Here is a 22,146-nt window from a genome sequence, read left to right as displayed (position 1 = left end):
CTAACCTTTAAAAACAACTTCTACAGAGTTTTGGTGTCCCAACAGAGGAGAATATCCATAATTGTCAGAAAATGATTTTCAAGACTTCCTTTTCCAGTTATATAGGTGTATGATGCCAAATTTTCTTTACATACTTCAAACAAAACAATAGATAGGAACAGGTTAAAGACAGAAGAAGGTATGGATTTCATTCTTCTATTTGGCCAAAAATTCAAGTACAAAAATGTAAACAATGCCATTCTTCTCACTTAACTTTTTTGTTTGGGAAAATACAGATTTTTAAGAATGTTTTTTTCTGTTAGCATGTAACCAGCTTCTTGTTCTTTTTTCTCATTCTTCTTCTTACTATTATTATCATCACTTTACATGAACTAATAAATACTTTAAAATTTTCTACTTCAAATTTATAATAAGATAAATATCCATAGATATACCTACACAAACGAAAGTTATTTGCCTCTGCCATAATTTATTAAAATGTAAAGGTCCTGGGACCCAAAGTTTGAGAGCAGCCCCTCTAAGTTGTAAATCAAAGTACATGCCCTGGTTAATTAGATAATCCTTGGTTGGGCCTTTCAGACAATGCTCCATATGACACTGAGAAATCATTGTGATTCTTTTGCCTTATTTCCTATAATTATTATATGTAATAATTACATGATTATTCATAATGGTAGTGGAGCCAAAATTAGAATTCAGGCAGTCTGGCTTTGGAGTCTGCACTCTTTGCCACTAAGTCATACTATACGTAGAGGAAACATGTAAATACCAATGAGTAGAATCATCAAACTCAAATAGAAAATGTTGCTGTCCTGGAAAACAGAGCAAACAGAAAGGTAAGTTTAAAAAATAGGACAGATCTCACCCAGAGGTTGAAACTTACCATGGAACCAATGAGTCACTTTGGACTGATTAAGTTTTGAAAGCTCTGGAATTTTAAAAATCTTATTAAGTAAATCCACTAATAGAACACTAACTGGTGATTCAACCCCAAATAAAGAAATTCTATTAACATTCAAGTTTTCTCTTTGATGGTAGCAATAGAGTTCTCAGAAATGTTCAAAGGTAGCAGAGGGCCCTGATAAGAAGCATTTTCCCACCCAAAGATCTTTATTTTAATAGCAGAGAAGAATAGATGCTTAAAGGGAGTGGTATTCACTTGAAGAAGTGTGAAAGCTTTTTTCCAGTTTTGTGGGGTTGTCCTGCGCTACGGCAATGGGATGGGGACAGATTGGTGGGAGACTAATCCTTCTTGACCTTTTCAGTGTTAAGCCTACAACCTAAAAATGATAATGAACCGCACTGAACATGTGTTAACATCTGAACATACAGATCACCAAATTTCTTGGCTTTTTAAGTGGAATTAACATATAGACAACTGTTGATCATGAAATGGTCTCCTTTTACACAAAGGCAAAGCCAGAGTATTTGACACTGAAGCCTCTACTCAGATTAGTGAATTCTACGCCCCCCTTCCTCCCAGGGGGTGTTCAAAGAAGAAAAGACTTCCTGCAGGCTGTACATTCTCAAGATTATTGAGCTTTGCTAAGAAACAAAAAGATCCAGGATGTTATCAATTTAGTCATCAAAATAAAAACAACAGATTGAAAGTGTTCAATGTGCTGTAATAGACATTGGAATTAAAGGAATACATTAGAAGACCAAGAAACAGGAACAAATACAAATACAAATAACAAATAAATTAATAAGGCATTTAAAGTATGATAATAGTGGAACTTTAAATCAGTAGGAAAAGGATCTACTGTTGAATAAGGAGTATCAGGGTCATTGGTTAATACTTTCTTGGAAAAAAAAATTAGTTATATCCAGTAAACTATATCACAACAAATAATATAAATTGGTTAAGGGTTTAAATGTAAAAATAATATTTTGTATTATTATAGTATTTATATTCTTGGTATTGGGAAAGTTTTGTAAGCATGGATTCTAAAATACAACTATAAAGCAAGTGCTTATATAATTGACTGTAATACACAAAGGAAAGAAGGAAGGAAGGAAGGAAGATAGGAAGGAAGGAAGGAAGGAAGGAAGGAAGGAAGGAAGGAAGGAAGGAAGGAAGGAAAGGGAGCAAAACAGAAAACAAAGAAACAAAATAAAGTGAAAAAGACACAAGTTTTAGACCAAACTGAAAAAGCATTGGCAAATTTTGTGTTATAACACAATTATAACAAAGTGTTACTCTTATTAATACAAAGAAAATTCTTTCAAGTCAAATGAAGTCATAAACAATAATAGAAATAGACTAAAGAGTATAAAGAGATTATTCAAAAATGATCAGTGAGCAAAGAAATGCAAATTAAAACAATGAGATATCTATTTTTTTTCTTTTACAATGGTATAGTTTTTTTATTTTGATAACGTAATCCTAAATTTTGAAAAGAGTATAAAGAAAAATCCAAGCTCTTATATGCTGGGAAGCATATAAAATTGCACAGCCATTCAACAGGGAAATTTATCAATACATACTAAAGCATTTAGAAACAACATACTGTTTACCTGAGCAAATCTACTTGCAGGATTTTAAACTATGAAAATTCATTGATATGCTTACCAGGAGTTTGGAGGAAAAATCTATAGTTTAAATGTCCTTTAATAGGCGAATCGGTTACATGAATTATATTACAAAAGTACAGTGGAAGACTTTATCACATTTAAATATTATAATAAAGATGTCTGTTTTTATAATGGATTGATATTCAAAAAATATTTTTATATAAAAATGCAGATTCAAAATGATACATGTGGTATGGTATTGGGAAAATATGTATATAGATCTAAAAAGTCATACCCAAAAATATTAAGTAGATATTTTGAGGATTGAAATTTTACTAGTTATTTCCTTTTTGCCTATAATCACTTTACAATTTTTGTTCAATGACTAGATGCTACTTAAGTTATTTTAAAACATATTAAAGGCTGACAAATTTTAGCTTCAATAGTACTTTTTGAAAATAAACTTTAAGGAAGTTTTAGATTTACAAAACAATTATAAAGGTTATCTGTACAGAGTTCCCATGTACCTCACACTTAGTTTTCTTTACTGTTAAACATCTTACCTTACTACGGTATCTTTGTTACAGTTAATGAACCAACACTGACATGATACTACCGAAGTTCATACTTTATTCAGATTTCCTTAGTTTTAACCTTTTTCTGTTCCAGGATCCTACCACATTACATTTAGTCTTCATGTCTCCTGAGGCTCCTCTTGGCTGAGAGTCTCTCAGACTTGCCTTGTTTTTAATGACCTTGACAGTTTCGAGGAGTCGTGAAAAGAAAACTTGTAAAACATCCCTTATTTAGATTTTTGTCTGCTGTTTTTCTCATGATTCGACCAGAGGTATGAATTCTGGGGATCCACACACAGGGGTTAAATGTCTCATCCATACTATCAACATGAATCATGGTCAACATCCTCCTTGACCTCCTCCTGTCTGAGGTAGTGTTTGCTAGATTTCATCACTTGAAAGTTACCCTCTTCCTCCTTTCTGTAGTCTTTGGAAGGAAGTGGGGCTTTGTGTTCCACCTTTATGAGAGGACAATATCTACATAAATTATTTGGAATTCTTCTTAATGGGAGATTTGTCTTTCCTTTTTTCGAAGTTTATCTATTTAGTCATTTATTCATATCAGTAGTAAGTCACAGACATTTATTCTATCCTTTTGGTTATAATCCTTTAACTATCTTATTTTTTTACTCAAATTATGCCAGTTTTGGCCTTTGCGAGGTCCTTCAGTTGGCTGTTTTGTCTTCTTGACATACTGAGTGTGTGTGTGTGTGTGTGTGTGTGTGTGAACACTTTCTTACTTTCTGGCACAGCAGCATGCTCCAGGCTCATTTTGTATATTTTCTGCCACAGTTCTATAATCAGACATCTTTTAAAGGAGCCCTGACTCTTTTTATTGGAAAATGGTATTAGAAACCAAGATATAAGTGCTGGGTATGCTTGCTGCTACTGGGGTGTTACTGCCTGTAAGCCATCTCAGCTGACAGTACAAGAGAATATTGTATATACTCAGATCTATAAATATCTCTTTCTGTAACTATATATCTATCTCAATCTAAGCATGAGCTCATCCTGATATCTCCAAATCTAACCAATACCACCACATGGATCATTCTAAATTCCTCCCCTTGCTAATCTGTAACATTGTAATTTCTTCAGCACTGAGAAACCTGGCTCCTGCCATCCACTCTCCAACTACTGAATTGTTCAATTTCATTTTACAAGTATAGTGGTTTTAGAATTGTTAACTTGTACTTCTACGGGAAACAACTTTATTAGTTATAACACTTACATCCTTTGCCTTTATTCTAGTAGAGCCTACTCCATTTCTAAACCTACTTAGGTTAACATATTTTTCTTCAACCCCTGCCAGTGAAAACAATTCAGAACTGTTGGTAATGTAGATTCATTTCTCACCTTTCATCTAAATTATTTTTTTATTGACAAACATTAAGACTCACTTGATGTGCTGTAAAAATCTATGACTTTTGATAAATGCAACAGATAATCTGTTAACAATCTCTATATTTTGCCTTTTCCGAGTTTATTCAGGTTGTCTATTTCCTCTTGTATGAGTTTTGACCAAGGAATTGGTCCACTTCATCTAGGTTATTTGATATGTTTAAAGCTATAAAGTATCCCCTAAGCATTGTCTGTCCTGTACTCTACAAATTTTAATAACTTGTATCTTTATTTTCATTTAAGTGAAAGTATTTTAGAATTTATCTTGAGATTTCTCCTTTGAGCCATCTGCTATTTAAAAGTATATTGCTTAATTTCCAAATATTTTAGAATTCTCCATCTGTCTTATTGACTTCTTTTTAATACCATTTTTTAATGCTTTCTATTCTTTTAAATATATCAAGGTGTGTTCAATGGCTCAGAACACAGGATTGGCAGACATTCCAAGTGGACTTGAGGGAAATATGTATTCTGCTTCTACTGGATTAAGTATTCCATAAATGCCAATTACGTCGAGTTGGCTGTTTAGACAACTATAAAGTTATGGATTTTTTGCCTGCTTGATGTATCAATTACTGACAGAGGGGGGTTTAAGGTTCTATTTAAAATAGCGAATTTGTCTATTTCTCCGCTTAGTTCTATAAATTTCTGCCTCATGTATTTTGACACTCTTTTGTTAGGTGCCTACATGTTTCTATGTCTTCTTGGATATTATCATTATGTAATGTCCCTTGTTATCCCTGAAGATGCTCTTGTTCTGAAGTTAGCTTTGTATGAAAATAGTAGACTACTATTTCAGATTTCTTTTAATTACTTCATATTTCTTTTAATTATTGTTAGTATGGTATATCTTTATTCAATCCTAACTGAGTCATAGCCACTCTTTTCTTTGTATTTAAATTTTTACAGTCTATATAAGATATGCTAACATATGGCTTTATCATGCTTGTTTCTAAGATTCCTGGATGTGTGAATCTGTGGTTTAGTATCTGCTGTTAATTATGGAAAATCCTTCTCCATTAATAATTCAAATACTTCTTTTGCACCATTATTTCTTATCCTTCTGGTATTCTGATTATGCATATTTTACCCCTTTTGTGATTTTCTACTCAAAATGAATGCTTGAATGTTTTGATTTTTTCATATTCCTTTTTTTTTTTTATTCTAGTTTGAAAAGTTCCTTTTGACCTATCTTCAAGCTTACTGATTCTTTCGTCAGCCATGTTAAGTCTAGTGATAATCCTATTAGAAGCATTTTCCATTTTTGTTACAGGGTTTTTTATTTCCAGTATGTTCTTTTGGTACTTTCTTTCTCTTTTTTTTTTTAAAGATTTTTTTACTTATTTATTCATGAGAGACACACAGAGAGAGAGGCAGAGACACAGGTGGAGGGAGAAGCAGGCTCTATGTAGGGAGCCTGATGTGGGACTCAATCCAAGGACCCTGGGATCACGCCCTGGGCCAAAGGCTGATGCTTAACTGCTGAGCCACCCAGGCATCCCTCTTTTGGTACTTTCTTTGAGCTTCCATTCCTCTGTTTATATTACCTAACTCTTTACATGTTGTCTACTTTTTCCAGAGCCTTTAACATATTAATCATAGTTATTTTAAATTCCTTGTCTAACAATTAAAATCCTTGTTTTATATATCAGTCTGGTTCTAATGGTTACTTTGCCTTCTTCAGAATGTTTTATCTTGCTTTTTGGCATACTTTGTCATCATTTGTTGAAAATTAAACATGTTATTCCAGGTAGGAGGAAATTATTAAATAGGCCTTTATTCTTTTTTTAAAAGATTTTAATTATTTATTTGAGAGACAGAATGTGTGGATGAGTGGCAGGGGGAGGGTCAAAGAGACAAGGAGGCTCCCCACTGAGCAGAGAGCCAGTCATGTGGCTCAATCCCAGGACCCTGAGATTATGACTTGAGCCAAAGTCAGATGCTTAATTGACTGAGCTACTTGGGCTCAGTGAGATTTTGTGTTAATCTGGCTAGGAGCTGGAATGGATCTGATGTTGGCTGTAGCTGTAGGTGGCAGAGGCTTCAAATTCCTCTAGGATTCTATTTTTTGTTAAGATTTTATTTATTTATTCATGAGAGACACAGAGAGAGAGAGGCAGAGACACAGGCAGAGAGAGAAGCAGGCTCCATGCAGGGAGCCTGATGCGGGACTCGATCCTGGGACTCCAGGATCACATCCTGGGCCAAAGGCAGCACTAAACCACTGAGCCACCCGGTCTGCCCTCCTCTAGGATCCTTGTATCAGTTTCCATTAAGTGTGGCCTTCCCCAAGTATTTCCCTTCAAAAAAAGTCTGTTTTACATCTCTTTCAACTATAACCCAGAGTAATTACACTGAAGTCTTGTTGATGGTGGTGGTAAGGTATGGGAAGGGAGAATGTTCTATTAGTTTTCAATTAAATGTCAGCCTTTTTAGTGGACCTGTGTCTCTGGCCTCTGACCTTCACAGTTGTTGTATAACCCTATCACCTGTATTTAGTTTCCTACTTCCTTAGCTACAGCATTCACAATCTATTTCCTTGAAAGAAAGGGTTCATGACTATATCCCACTATTTCTTGACTATATTCTATTCCTTCTTTGGTGAGACAAGATGGCTGGTATGGAATGGAGTTGGAAGAGTATGCTTCCCATGTGGGTTGGGGCTCTGAAAAAGTCTTTTCCCTGAAGAGTAAGCCTTTGTTGTGGAGAAAGCTCTGGTTGTATTTCACAATAATTACTCTTCCTCTCTGCTTGTCAGAGCCATGGGATCTTAACTCTTTACCATGAGAACCTACTATGGTTCTAGAAGTTAAAATCCTTGAAAGTATAGGGCCCCCTCAAAGGACAGCCCCAAAAAGCTTCTTACTCTCACAGTAGTCCATACTCAGCCTTCAGTAATTCATCAAAATTACCATTTGAGTGTCTTAAGAGTTCATAAAGTCTAGCTTTTTTTGTTCCTGGTCAGCTCATCTCAGCTATTAGTCTCTCCATGTGCCTATTTCTCCCGATTTCAGGGTATTGATTCAACCTGAAACCTCAGTTTTCTGATAGGTCCAAGAAAAATTATTGATTCTTAATTTGTCCAATTTTTTCTTGCTGTAAAGGTGGGAGTGACCATTTCCATGCCCTTTACATTTCAGAACTGAAACCAGGAGGCTCTAGGAATAATTTTTAAAAATCATATTCATAGCTAGCTCTTTAGAAAGTAAATCAAACTTGAATTACAGTTTCTCATTTCCAAATAATATTTGCTATCTTTTTTTAAATAATTAGATGTCATTTCAATATGCTTAGCAATTGGTTGATGTAAACCTAAATACCTCAATATTGGAGTTATATATGATGAGGTGAAGAAGTTTCATGCTGTATTTCTGAGTTTTTATTTCCCACTTCCCACCTCTGTGTAAATTACAATGATGATGAGGATGACGATGAGGATAAAACCTAAGCCAAATAACTTGTCAATAGTCTTCTGAATAACAACTCCACCAAGCCAGTTCTATTAGGAATGCCCAGAACTAACAGTTAGCTCCTCAAGGATCTACTGAGGACTCCACAGACACTAGAGATGTACAAAAGGCAGACTGTCTCCAAAAGATTTCCTTCTTCCTGAAGAATAGAATGGGATTAAGACTCTTGCTCAGCTTGCTTGGGAATCCAATGTCTCTCTTTTGCTGAAAACTATCAAATCAATAAATGCTTTCTCACTTCAGAGTTGGAGTAAAGATTGAATGGGGGGGGAGTGAAGTAGAGCGCATTCTGGCATTTACCCACTCCACAAAGGGTTGTGTGGCTGGAGCTCCACATTCAGACACTAATGAGTCTTTGCAATTGAATAGCTTTGGCTGCTTTTACCCTTTCCTTTGTGTCTGTCCAGAAAGACAGTTGGAAAGCTCCCTCACAACCACCTCCACCACTCCAAAAATGACATTTCCTCTGTGAGAAAGAATAAGCAGTGTTGGCTACTAGAACTATCACCTGTGGTCTCCCATTCCACAGTCTCTGGATAAAACACAAAAATAAATATTAATTTTAGACACATAAGAATTGATTTTTTAAAAAGTATGCCATTAATTAGTTCTTCGGGTTTTATTGTAGAGTTTTTTTCTTCTTGTTTCTTTCTTTTTTCCTGCTTTTCCTCATTCTTCAACTGATACCAGAATAATCCAGAAAAATCAGGAAGTTGGTTCTCTTTTAGAGATTGAATTTATACAGTTATTTTATTTTTTTCCTATGAAACTATTGAAATAGTAAGCTGTTTCGATATCAGTATTAAAATAGATGGTATTAATAGATATATTCCTATATTGCCTAAAATGCAAATGAATTTAAGTGAAATTTAAAAGTATCTATTTCTTTCCTTGCTCTGTTGTTATGTTGTAACACTCTTTTAGGAATGTGAAATTCCTGACATTTTCAAGGGATCACATAGCCTTCAGATGTTGCTTTGGAGTCTCCACTCTGCCCACACCATTACCAATATCTTGTGCAATGAACATTGTGTATTTTCCACATTTTGGTTAGTACTCTTAACAAAAGTATCTTTAATGAGGAAATGTGGATTTTTCTCTCCCAATTTATGTGTGCGTGTGTGTATGACAGGGAAAGAAATTAGAGGTTAGACATCCCTGCCTCGAATACTTATTATAATGAAGTTACGACTGTCTATGTTTGGCACACATGAGTAGTATTCATGCTGAATAAGAGGCTATACAAATTATAGTTTTGCATAAATGAATAATTTCATATATGTTGATAATTCATGCACTGTCAAGTGATCCAAAGAACACTGATGCTTTCCAAGTTTTTTTTTTTTTTTTTCCCCTTTGCTAAAAGGGACATGATGAGATACTTTCTTTGATAGGAGAGGCAAATAGAACAAACACCCCTCCTCACCAGCTTCCTACAACTTGACAGACTGTAGAGTTGACCTTCAATATGTGCCTGCTTCATGCGTCTCAGCAGACCAGAATGCCAACTGTTATTTCTTCTTCTCCCGAAGGAACGACTGGTAAATGTTACCCAGATGAAGGTAGACAATATTCTATTAAATGTGGTCTTTAGCTAATTGTGCCAAGCATTATGATGCTTTAGCAAGAGGCAACATTATTCATGGTTTCCTGTAGTAATTTCTCCTCCAGGGCTCATCAACTAGACCTCTCTGCAAGATGCAAACTCAGAAAGTTACCAGCTTAATCACCATTGACTCTGAAGGAGAAGCAAATGTTTTATAACATATTAGTGTCTTCCTCTTTAAAAACTCAGTGAATATTTGGTAACAAGCTTTTTATACACAATGACAGTTCCATGGTTAATTTGTCAGAAGCTCCTATTTGAGTTGAGGCTGATTTGGGCCAGGTCTTTGCATGTCTGCTTAACTGCCAGCGTGGACCAAACAGAAGCTGTGAGCTGAGGAGCTGTAGGATTTTCCCAGAGAATATCAGGATATTGAGGGAAGACGGAGTTAGGCACTGAGACACTGAGTGAGCTAAAAAGTCATTTTGGGGATTCTGAGCACAGAGTGATGGCTCCTCTGCAATCTGCATATAGTCTAGTACAATGGTTGCATGTGTGAGTCCCAGGAATAAACATAGGAAAACCAAACAACTCAAAGCTGAGGGAGCTGTTTCACCAAATACTATAATATAGTGGAATGCAGGTAGCACTGATATGAGTATTCAATAGAATATGACACAGAATAGGGGGCAAAAGCCATAATACATCATCACAAAGCACTGATATTCAGTTTTAGAATTTTTTTTTTTTTGAGGGTATTAAGAAATAGAGTATGGACTGCACTTTGGCAAGTATTCCTATTTGTGAGCATTCACAAGATTCCCTAAAGACACCAATATATATATATATATATATATATATATATATATGTATATATATATGGAACTTTACAGAGGTCTAGAGTTCTCATGGCAGCAAAATAGTGCTAATTCATTTATTATTATGACTGTGATTTAATTAATTCCTACAGGATGGTGAGCACTGACAACAGGCAGGCTATATTTTTATACTTGAGCTATTCCTAATCATACCCTCCAATCTCAATGCCACCTTCAGTGTTTCCCATAGGAAAACTGTGTGCCTATGTTTGAAACAAGATTATTTCTTAGTCCTTATATATAAGCTGGAAACGCAATAACGCAGATGGTAAAAAATGAACTGAAGACAGGAAGCACAAAAGATTAGGGAAGATATAAATGTATTTTTCTTAAGTTGATCTATTTGGTTTGGAGTATCCTATGATATTTCAGAATTATGTTCACTATTTTTTTTAAAGATTTTATTTATTTATTCATGAGAAACACATAGAGAGGTAGAGACACAGGCAGAGGGAGAAGCAGGATCCCCGCAGGGAGCCCGATGTGGGACTCGATCCCAGGACCCTGAGGTCACGCCTTGAGCCAAAGGCAGATGCTCAACCGCTGAGCCACCCAGGTGTCCCTATGTTCACTATTTTTAATATAAATTGTGTCCAGACAAGCAAAATAGAGTTTCTAAAGGAGAATTTAAGCATCATTTTCAAATTCCCTAACTCTCTAAGAATTTATTCAGCTAATGAATCAATTAGCTAATAGTTATGATGTACCTTTAGAGTGTCCAGTCCTGCCTTTCCATGTTCCATTAAGTGATGATACTGGCTTCTCCATCAGTTTAGCTTTTTCTCCTTCAGCTCTGCAGTAACTTGTATAAGGTGTCTGTGCACAATGTATCCAGCTGTGATTGACTTCCTGGCCTCAGTGTTCTGTTTTTGTTGTGTTGTTTTTTTTCCCCCCAACTCAAAAATTAAAGGCAGATTCCTTTGGATGGAAATATTTAGAAAATTGCTATGAGTGTAGGTAGTTCCCAGAAGGCAAAACTTTAATATCCTACTTTTACTTAGAGTGCTAAATGTTCATAGACTCTTTCTAGGAGCACACTGGTAAATGTTATTTTTGCAACCTAATGAAATACTCGACTCCCATGAATGGATTTAATTCTTCCTGAGATTTCCAGGGAGAGGTTCTTGAAGGGCCTTCTTATAGATTAAAATGAATTATACTTGTTTTACTTACTATATTGGGCTATATTGCTACAGTGAGAGAAAAGATTGGGAAAATATAAAGTTTGTATCGTGGCCTTGGAATTTAGGGCCACCTAGAAGCACCCTGCTCCCAGTATGGAAACTGGCTTAAAAATGAGTCCAATGTTCTCTCCATTACTCCTCCACATCTAGGTGATCTTAGAGTAATGAACAAGATGAAGAGAGACAAATATGCATCGCCCCAGCCTAACCCATAGACAAGTACACTGTCCTCACATTTAACCTGCTGTGTAATTTCCAGGGCACAGTCTAGGAAGGATCTCCATCCTCCCATGGAATGGGTTACTGTATTTAAATCCATTTTCCCATAAAGAATATTTTATTTTACCAGGTTTGCTGCTTGTAACTTGTTTGCTCTGAGTTGAAGGATTGAGTTTAAACACATTCAAGGTTGATCTTGGTACATTTCTTGTTCACAAAGCCAAAGAGCACACAAGAGGTAAAACAGCATTTTGGCCACGTCTCCACCACCAAAAAAAATACATAAAGGTTTATTATAGCAACTGACTCACTTGGGCCAAAGAACCAGACTTTAGTGCTAATTGTAAATGCTGTAGACATATTTTTTTTCCCCTCACTAACAATTAACACTTATTCCAATATATGCTTTCCTGGATTAAACATGTGAATGGGCATGACTGTTTCTTTTCAACTGGCAGCTGTAATGCCATTTAAAAACCTAACAAGTTTTTCTAATACCACTTCCAGTCTTACAATTACCAGCTGGATCTTTAACTGGAGCTTGAGCCCAATGTTTAATTTAAATTAGGATATCTATCAAACTTGAACTTTGGAGCGTGTATGTTCCTTTATTATGAAAAGTCCTGAGGCCTTTGGCCCCATCTGTGCTTGTAGAACTGCTGTCTGAAATGTCAATGGGATGAGATATTTGAATGGCATCTTGTCCATCATTCTTTATGGAATAATACTCTGAGTAATATACTCGTATCCCTTATATCCATCAGCTTTGCCTTTTGAACCCAAAAATATTTATTTAAGTGTTGGACTGGCTGAGCAGTTGAGGCTTGGAGACTAGTTCTATTGGGATTCAACAAGCAGTGAAAGATTTCAGAGAAAACCAAAGGGAATATAAAGAGTGAAAACTGTTTTATGAGAGAGAGAGAGAGAGAGAGAGAGAGAGAGAATGGCATTAATTAGAGATCAGCCTGCTTTTAAGATGACACCCTTCTTAAAATCCATCTGTAACCTATCCTTTCTGGTATAGTTCTCAGGTTGTATTGTCTATCAGGTTCGTATTTGTTGAACCTGTAGGTTTCAACCATCTATAAGTTGCTGGAAGTAACTTTTCGGTGGAATAGTATGTGGTTTGTACTTTAATCTACAACAACTCAAGATCTGAGGAAGATGGGATATATTCTTTGATTTTTAAAATACAGATGCAGTGGGGCACCCGGGTGGCTCAGCAGCTGGGCAGTTGCCTTTGGCATCCCAGGCATGGGGCCTGCTTCTCCCTCTGCTTGTGTCTCTGTCTCTCTCTCTCTCTCTCTGTGTCTCTCTGAGGCCACATGTACTGGCTATGGAAGCCTGAACAAGTCCCTTTATGTCCTTTTGTTTCAGTTCTGTTATCGGGAAAATAACTGCACCTACCCCAGAGTATATGTGAACACCCTAAGACTTAATAAATTAAAACCCCTAGTATAGCATCTGGTATAATATTAAGTGCTTACCAAATCTCCAATACCAAACTGGTATTGTCATTTCCAGTTATGAAATGTGATAATTCTTTCACCTTTAGGGTAACCCCTGCTGAACTGGTTAGACGTGTAGGACCCAAACATCAGCAGATGAAGGAAGGTAAGAGATAAAAATGGGCAGCCAAAACATGAAGCAATAGAAAGGAAAGTTGAGGGGCACCTGGGTGGCTCAGTCGATTAAGTGCTTGCCTTCAGCTCAGGTCATGATCTCAGGGTCCTGGAATGAGCCCCAGTTTGGGCTTCCTGCTCAGCCTCCTGCTCAGAGTCTGCTTCTTCCTCTTCCTCTGCTCCTGCTCTTTCTATCTCAAATAAATGAATAAAATCTTACTCCCCCCCCCAAAAAAAAGAAAGTAGAGTTGAAAGTACATCTTGGGTGCCAAAGTAAAACAACTCATTTAGGCAAATCTCCTGATAATTAAGCTCCGTGGATCCTTTCGTTTAAACCCAAATTCATTGAACTTTAGGCAAAAGTGTAGGCAGCCCGCTTTCAATACACTCCCAGGAGCACACATATAGAATGTACAAGAGGGAGGCGTACTGGGAGTTTCCCTGCGCATCAATGCTGTGTTGCATTTCATATTTAGAGGCATAGCAGCAGATCGCCAGCAGGACCTTATAGAAGCAATAAAATATTTTCATGTGAAATAATTCAATGATGAAGCCATTGGCTCCATCCGGTACCAAATTGACTTTGGGCAAGAGTTCTAAAAGGATTATAGAAGCATTGATAAGCTAAAGAGTGTATTAACATACAGTTAATTGAGTTGGAGGGTTGTGGAGACAGTCCTGTTGTCTTTATTCCTTCCTGCTGACCACGCCTTTGTGTTTCCTTCACTGCTTCCTTTCCACTGTTTCTTTATGTGCAGGCCTTCCAGGAAGTTCCTGACCCATTTCGGCCTGTATGTTCTACTTCAGGAATCCAATCCACACTCACAGCTTCATTATCGATAATGGCTCTCCCCAAGTCTGCGTGTGAATGGGCACTGACCGGATGGATCTAGACCTTCCTTATGAAGCAATGGCACTTTATCCTCACAAAAGCTAATACCCGCATACACTAGCTTTCCTGCAAACCAGAGCCTTTGTCTCAAGAATCTATTTCTCACTGTTTAAGTGGCAACCAGGCTGGTTGCCTTAGGAACTAAATGTAACCTTTGATTGTTTATTTCTCTTCCCTTTCCTCATTTGGCCCATTATCAAACCTATATAGTTTTCCTTCATAATATCTTCTCCTCACCCCCCTTTACCATCCAAATGTTATTATTCTAATATGGTCTTTATGGATACATTTATAATAGCTGTGCCTCCTAGACAAGCTGCAGGGAGAGGGCTGATATGATATTTGATTCAATTTTGGTAGCTTCTTAATATACTACCTAGTTCCCAAATTTATCACTATCCCATTCATATTCTTGTGGCAATTACAAGAACGGCCACATTCACAGTGATTAAAATAATGACCTTTCTTTATTTGAGACCTTTAATAACTCCCTGTGGTTTAGCCTAGAAGTCCTAAATATGTTATCAAATATCACACATTGATATTGCATGTTCACTCCAGTGATATGTATGTGTGATTACAGGGAGGGAACTATAGATCCCTCCCCTTTCTTCCCCACTCAAGGAAACATGGCCAAATGCAATCAAGGGCGGGACTGCCTATGAACCCTCTCCCAGCAAAATAACAATTTAACTGATGAAAGTTAAAAAAAGAAATCATTTAAAGTCTCAAGAAATTTTCCTAAGGGCATATAGCATATGGAGAAATATTCATTCAAGAAAATCTGCTAAACCTTAGTCAGAACAACAAGAATCCATGGTATTTGAGCTGTAATTCACTCCATTACCCTCCAACAACCCCCATGCCCTGAGTTTTGTGATAGGGAAGAAATAGGACAGTGGTCCTACTGTAGATAGTGTGGTCAAGAGGCAGAGGCTCCTTCTCCCTCTATTTCCTAGTCTAGGGCTATAGTGTCACCACGGGGGGCGCAGACTGCTGATATTTCTCATCCCTTATCTCCCACCCTTCAGCCCCATTGCAGGAGCTCTATTCCTGACAGGCACAGCCAACTGAACCAGGTTTCTCTTGCCCTACCCAGCCCTGACTTTTAGATCTATCCCATGTATGGCAGACTGAGAATACTGGGCTCTGGATTGCCCCTGTCCCAACTCCCTCATTGGTTGGAAGTTCCATGCCTACGGCAAACCAGTACAATCGAGGACTGCCACCCTTTCCATGCCCAACAGCAAAGCGGGATGTCACTCTTGAAAAACCAGTCGCCATTCCCAGGTCCAGAAGAATGATGCAGGAGTTCTGTGTAAGAAGAAGTCAAGCCAAAAAAAAAAAAAAAAAAAAGAAGAAGAAGAAGAAGAAGAAGTCAAGCCGTAAGGGCAAAGAGTTTCACAGCTCTGCCTTTAGGGAATGACTTTATTTGGGATAAACCAGAACTCCATTCTTCAGGTCATTGTCTAAAACAATGGAGATTTTGGTGGAGAAAAATTTAAAGGTTAGTCGATCTGATAAATGCAAAATATCACAGCATCCAGAGGTTAAACAGAGGGAACCAGGTGAAGAGACAGTCAAGAACAGCCATCCTAGGATCACGGATAACTCTGTACACTGTGTCCTGGCACCAGGCTGTACCCATTCAGGATATGAGGATATGAGGCCAACTTGAAAGCATCCCCCAAGCCACACATAGTCCCACCAACACAGGGGAGAAGCTTCAATGGCGCAAGTAGCCTCAAAACCGTGACTGAGCAATGACCTAGTCTCACCAGGAGTGACTCCTAGAATGTGGGCTTAAAAATACTATCACGACCTGATAAAGGCCATCTATGAAAAACCCAAAGCTGACATTATACTAAATTGTGAAACACTAAATGCTTTCTTCTTCAGATCAGGAACAAGACAAGGATATCTAGTTCTAGCACTTCCACTTAATATCATTCTAAAAGTTCTAGTCAGGGCAATTCGGTGAAAATAAATAAGACATCCATACATCCGTATGTACGCACATACATAGTGTCTGGATTGGAAAAAAAAAAAAGCAAATTTATTCCTATTTGCAGATGACATGAAATCCTAAAGAATCTACACCCCCTCCAGAAAACAAAAACAAAAACTGTTAAGAGCTAATAAATGAGTTCAGCAAAATTGCAGAACACAAGATCGAGATACAAAACTCAATTCTATTTCTGATCACTAGCAATGACATTCTGAAGACAAAATTAAGAAGATTCTTCCTGCAAGGGAAGGGCTACGAGTTGTTTCACTTTACAGAGGAGATGACCGAGGTTGAGAGAGCCTTGCTGGCTGCCACCTACACCGCTGAGGGAAATGATTTGACTGTTTAGTTGCTGTCTCTTCATGGCTCAACCCAACTTTCCCTGGAGTCATTCTTTGATTTGGTTTCCCTTTGGTCTGTGGCTTTGGCACATTTTCTCAACATGCCCCTGTTTATTTCATCCATATGGCAGTTGTCATTGGATGTCACACAGTCTGTAATCTTAGAGGATGGCTCGTGTTTGCTTTTTCGCTCTACTCTAGTAGGTCAGGGTTCTGATATCCACCACTCGGCTCTCCCGGCAGGGGAATAATCAAGGAGCCTTGGGAGAAACAGGCGTTCCTACCATTGGCCTCTGGGGCCTTGGCTGCTTCCTGCGTGATGAGGAGTGAAGGCTGGATGTGATAATAAAGAGTCTTCTTTGTGTTCTCTCATTATTTATGCCACATCTGCCTCTCAGCATTTGTGTCAATGAGTCACTATAATTACAGCCATTGGATAATTTCCTTCGTTTTGCACACATTCCCCACTGTGTCAGTGCCACATCAGAGAAAACCAACCTTCGCACCCCTGCGGCACCAGCAGCAGCAAGGTCCCCTCTTCCCGCCTACGTGGTGGTTAGCCAAGTCTGGGGACGTGTTCTACACTTCTCATCCTGACAGGAAGTGAGGTCACTGGGGACAGAAACTCCTTTCTCTATATAAAAGCCAAAACTTTCACCCAGAATGTTGCTTTAAGATGATTTACAGAAAAATCAACTAAGCTGTCCCTGGAAGTGAACTGGGTGTGAACACACTCTTGTCTCTCTTGCCCAAATGGAGACGTAATTCCCTGACCAACTAGCAGAATGTTATAAGGCAAATATTTGGTTTAGTTAAATATGAAAGGAATTCCTGAAAGAGAAAAAAGTACCCTGAAAATGAGCAAAGCTCTCTGTAGGTTTTTAGCTCCTTCATCGCAATACTGCCTAGTTACTAGGATGGGTCAGAAAAGGTGGGCCTGGAGCAAGAGCTCCACTTTGCCAGGGGACAGCATCCGTCTTGTCATCCTACATGATAATAAGAAAGAAAAAAAGAGCCCTGACCATTATGGGTTTCTTTTCTGATTAATGCTGTGGCTGTTCACTGATTGAAGCACCGCGTATAGTTTCTATTGGGACCCACTAGGTGAACATTTATTTATTTATTTAACCACATTTCATGTGCTTTTTGTTTTGTTTTAAGGAAAATACGAATTCCCATTTGTACCCAGAACACTGTATTAAAGGAAAGACTGCAAAAAACAAACAGAGATACAAAGAAATGGGAAAGGAGAAAATGTTAGATATTTTCTAAGATAACGGATACGCTTTCCTTGTTGCTACTGTGTCAGCAACGCTTGCCCTCCTGCCTCTGAGCTGGGCAGGCTGGCTGCCCATGTGATTTAAGATCACATAAAAACTAACTGACCATAAATGTCCATCCCTCACTTCCACTCTGTCTTAGATCCAAAAGGTGAAGGCATTGCCTCTAGAATGTCATTGTGGAAATTCTACACTTCCATTAGCATGGATAGCTTTTGTGATTTTCCAGCTTTTCTTTTTTCCAAAGCAGGATATTTTCTCAAAAGAAAGCTTATGGTTGAACTCTAATATTACAAAATCTAGAGAAACGGAGATGCTGGGTTTGAAAAGGAAAAATCGGACTGGACTAGAGGGCTCCCAGTAACACCGAAGAAGTAAATGCTTGCCACCAATGACCCTGAGACCTGGCCACGAACTTTACAGCTCTATGGAACTTTCTTCGGAAAGCACTCAATCAATGATCGATTCAGAAAGGACACCTGAGCCCTGTGGGAATGCAAACTGACGGGTTATCTTGTGGTAGAGTGAGAACCAGTTATGGAGGAAAGAAAGATGAGCAGTGGAAGCTGATGTCAACGGGGCAGTTCTCAGTGGGAGCTCCACTGGGGCAATTGCAGTTGGCATTCAACCATCAGTGCCAACGTGAGCAGGAGCCTTTCACTTAATGTCATGGGAGCCCTTCAAGTGTTTCCAACTCTTGATGCCATGTTCCAGTTTTGGATGTCAAAGATCTCCGGCGAACGTGCGATCATCTTCTCAGGGTTCCGTGTGGCCTTTTAGGATGTGCTATGCTTGGAGAAGTTGATAAAGCGACACAAGGGCCCACGTACCGGGGAGTGCATCATAGAGCATCATATCCCCGTGTCAGGATATGCCTCACTCACCGAAAGGCGGAAAAGCAAGAGAGGTAGGAGGCTTTGGGCCACACCTCAACGACTTTAGACGTAAAGATAAAACCTCAGGATGAGCAGTCAAAGCCCCGAGCAACTCATAGTGTAGGACTGAAGTCTATAGACCAAAGTCTTTATTTGTAAAGTGAAGGGTTTCAGTAAATACTTATAAATTACCAGTGAATGAAAACAGTGAACAAATAATTTTTTCTCTCTTTCAACATTGGTTTGGCTTTTCTTGTTGGAATCTGATAAATGCTTTCTTGTGATCATCCTGTTTTAGGAAGAATTATTTTTCATGGTTAAAAAACAAAAACTGTTTTAACTGGGGCAGTGTTGACAAGAATTGCTTCAAGCAATTTTGTATAATAGAATTTCACAGTAAAAAATTAACTACAAACCACTGACCTAGCCCATTGTCTTTTCTCAATACCACAATTTTGCTGCTGAAAAAGAGGGTTTGCTATTCAAGAATGCAAAAAGTGTGATTCAAGAATCAAGCCTTTTCATCTCTCATGGGATATTGTCCTTTATCAGAGCATGCTTGGTGGATAAATATGTAAATTATTATGCAAAGCAGGATGGAGTAATTCAAATTGACAGTTGCCCTATTTTTTTAAAAAAATTAAAATGTGAAAGCCTTGAAAATGTGTCTGCTGACAACAAAGGAAGTTCTTGTTAAGATCAACATTATTTGGTATCATTTTCATGTATTTTTTAAACACATGAATTCTTGCTTTACTTTCTATTTTGAATTTTTCCTCATCAATGTATTCGATAAAGGTGGTTTAAGTGAGAAAATTTAAATTATATATGTATATTTTATATCTTTACATATTATATAATTATATACATATATATGAGAGAAAATAGAGATTATTCTCTTTACTATTTTTCTATTCTCCTCTAAAGCTGCTTTATTGGACCTTTAATAAAGAACATCTACAGCTAGCAATTATTTACAAAAGAATTGCTGTATTTGAGAGAGCACACCATTACAATTTGCTATTGAACTGCCACCAAGTCAGCCAATTTTCATCCTAGTACTCTTCGGCTCTGTCTTTCCTACCGTGAAAGCAGATGAGTTGACTCTCTTCTTACCTACAATAAACCTCCATTGAAGCTCTGGATTCCTTTGCCTCATAACTTCTCTTGGTCTTTACCTTGCCAGGATTCCTTTTTTTTTTTTTTTCCTTTAGTATCATTTCTTTCTCCTTACTTTCTGTATCATTCCCACCACCATGAGTCTAATATCACCTAAACATACAAAAACTACCTTTACCCCAAACCATTACCACATTTCTTTGCTTCCCTCCATAGCAAGACTCCTAGCAAGGTTCTCTATATACCTGCTGTTTCTACTTCTTTACCTCCTGTTCTCTTACTCAATCCAAATCAAGCATCCAGCAATGTGGCTCGATTTGTTGAGGTCTCATGACCCACATCCTGTTAAAACCATTGCTTAGTTTTTGTCTTCCTCTTATCTGGTTTCTTGGCAACTCTTGGCACTGTCTTTAACGTTTTCTTCTCTGGGCTTAGAGCAAGCAGTGGTTCCTTCAACTGCAAGGTCTTTCCCAACTGTCTAACTGTTGATGTCCTCATAACCTCTCTCCTTCTATTACTACACTTACCCTCTAAGCAATTTAGTCTCAGGGCTTTGCAGATCATCAAACGAGTATTACTAATTCTGACTTCTTTGATGAACACCAGACTCATAGGCAACTGAATACTTGACATCATCAGTTGGAAGTCCAGTAGTCACCAAAAACTTAACATAGCCAACAAAGAGCCTTTGGTTCCCCATCCCCTCACCCCAACACAAACCCCAGAATCCTCAGCTTACCAAGTCTTCAACATTTAAGTAAATGGTAATGTTATGGATCTAGCTCTAGGGTCAAGATCTTAACTTTAATTTGTCACTTATCTTTCCACATCTAACTCACCAATATAACCTGTTGCTCTACCAACAGTATCTATTTTTAATCTGAACTCTACTGCTACTACTAGAGTCAAAAATATTGTCTCTTATCTGGCCTTGGGTAACAGTTTTCCTAACCATAGTCTTTCCACCTCATTTTAATCAGAGTGATTTAATTTTTTTTTTTTTTTTTTTTTTTAACCAGGACCTACCAGACACTACATGATCTGACACTTGCCTACCTCTCAGGTCCATCCCTCTGTACTGTCTCCCATGTCTCTTACTCCTCAGCCACAGCAGCTTAGAGTATTTATTCTCCAGCATATGACTGCTACTTCTCCATATTCAAGGACCAACTTGAATGTCGCCTCCTTAGAGAATCTTCTCAGATCACCATGGCTAAATAAGAACCACTGAACCCTCCCCACCAACCCCCCACCCCCACACACAATCGCTAACTACTTTCTCTCTTTTACATTATTTTGTTTTATTTGTAGCACTTAAACATTACCATAAGGTACGTTTTTAAAAATATTTCATTTTATATTATTTTCCCATTTTCTACCTCCTCATCTATGAATACAAACTTTCTGGAAGCAGAGACTTTGCTTTGTTTCCTGAAATCTGAGCCAGTACCTAACATATAGTACGTACTCAGTGAATATTTGGTTTTGGATATTGACAGACTTAGTCATTCCCACTGGAGTTTCACCTCTGTAGTTGTGTCTTTTGTACCTGAGTATGGCTCACTAAGCCAGAAACGGTAATTAGATTCTGTGTGTGTGTGTGTGTGTGTATGATTTCAGATAAAAAGAAGGGGTTTAATGGGATAGCAGTCTTTAGAAGCTGACATTAAAATGTCCTAATATACGTAAGTGAGATATTTAGACAATGTTTGTCTGTATAACGAATGAAGATGTTGAGTAAAAATCTAAAAATAGATGAATGAGTAAAATGAAGCAGCTCTTAGTAAATTTAAGAGATGCTGGATGTAGTGTCTAACTCAGTTCACCAATGTACAGTCTTCCTGTTTATATCATAACGACATGAGTCGCACGGCAGAAGTTGAATAAATACATAACTGACTAGTAGGTGATATCGTGCATTGCCCTGACCTTTTCTACTCCTACTCTTCTCAAAGGACATATGATGCACAAAGCATTTCTGATTTGCATTGTCACCTACAGTTAGAGAAGCCAGTGGGTAAAGGTAGTGTCAGGCAACATATCCTTTTCTATGAGATATGCTGTTATTGCTCAAGATACATTACAAGAAATGAAGCACAGTATTCTGAGAGGATTCAGAGAAAAATAGCTACCACCTACTAAGAATGACCATAGAAAAATAGTGGCAGTAAATACAGTCATGAAATTAACTGTGTCTTTATTACAGTAAAATATATAATACA

General features: G+C 37.7%; 1 long non-coding RNA gene across 2 annotated transcripts in view; it reads right to left on the bottom strand.

The window, feature by feature from the left end:
* The window catches only part of LOC111091083, a 116,457-nt gene extending 95,368 nt beyond the window's left edge, over positions 1-21,089 (bottom strand). For both annotated transcript variants that reach the window (XR_005373845.1, XR_005373844.1), the window contains exon 1: positions 20,981-21,089. This is a non-coding gene — a long non-coding RNA (uncharacterized LOC111091083). The remainder of the gene's footprint in view (positions 1-20,980) is intronic.
* Positions 21,090-22,146: the final 1,057 nt, after the last annotated feature.

Source organism: Canis lupus, chromosome 19 (genome assembly GCF_011100685.1).
Source record: "Canis lupus familiaris isolate Mischka breed German Shepherd chromosome 19, alternate assembly UU_Cfam_GSD_1.0, whole genome shotgun sequence".
In the NCBI taxonomy this organism is placed as follows: Eukaryota; Metazoa; Chordata; class Mammalia; order Carnivora; family Canidae; genus Canis; species Canis lupus.
Note: the sequence above shows the minus strand (reverse complement) of the source record. Positions and strands in the feature narration are given on the sequence as shown.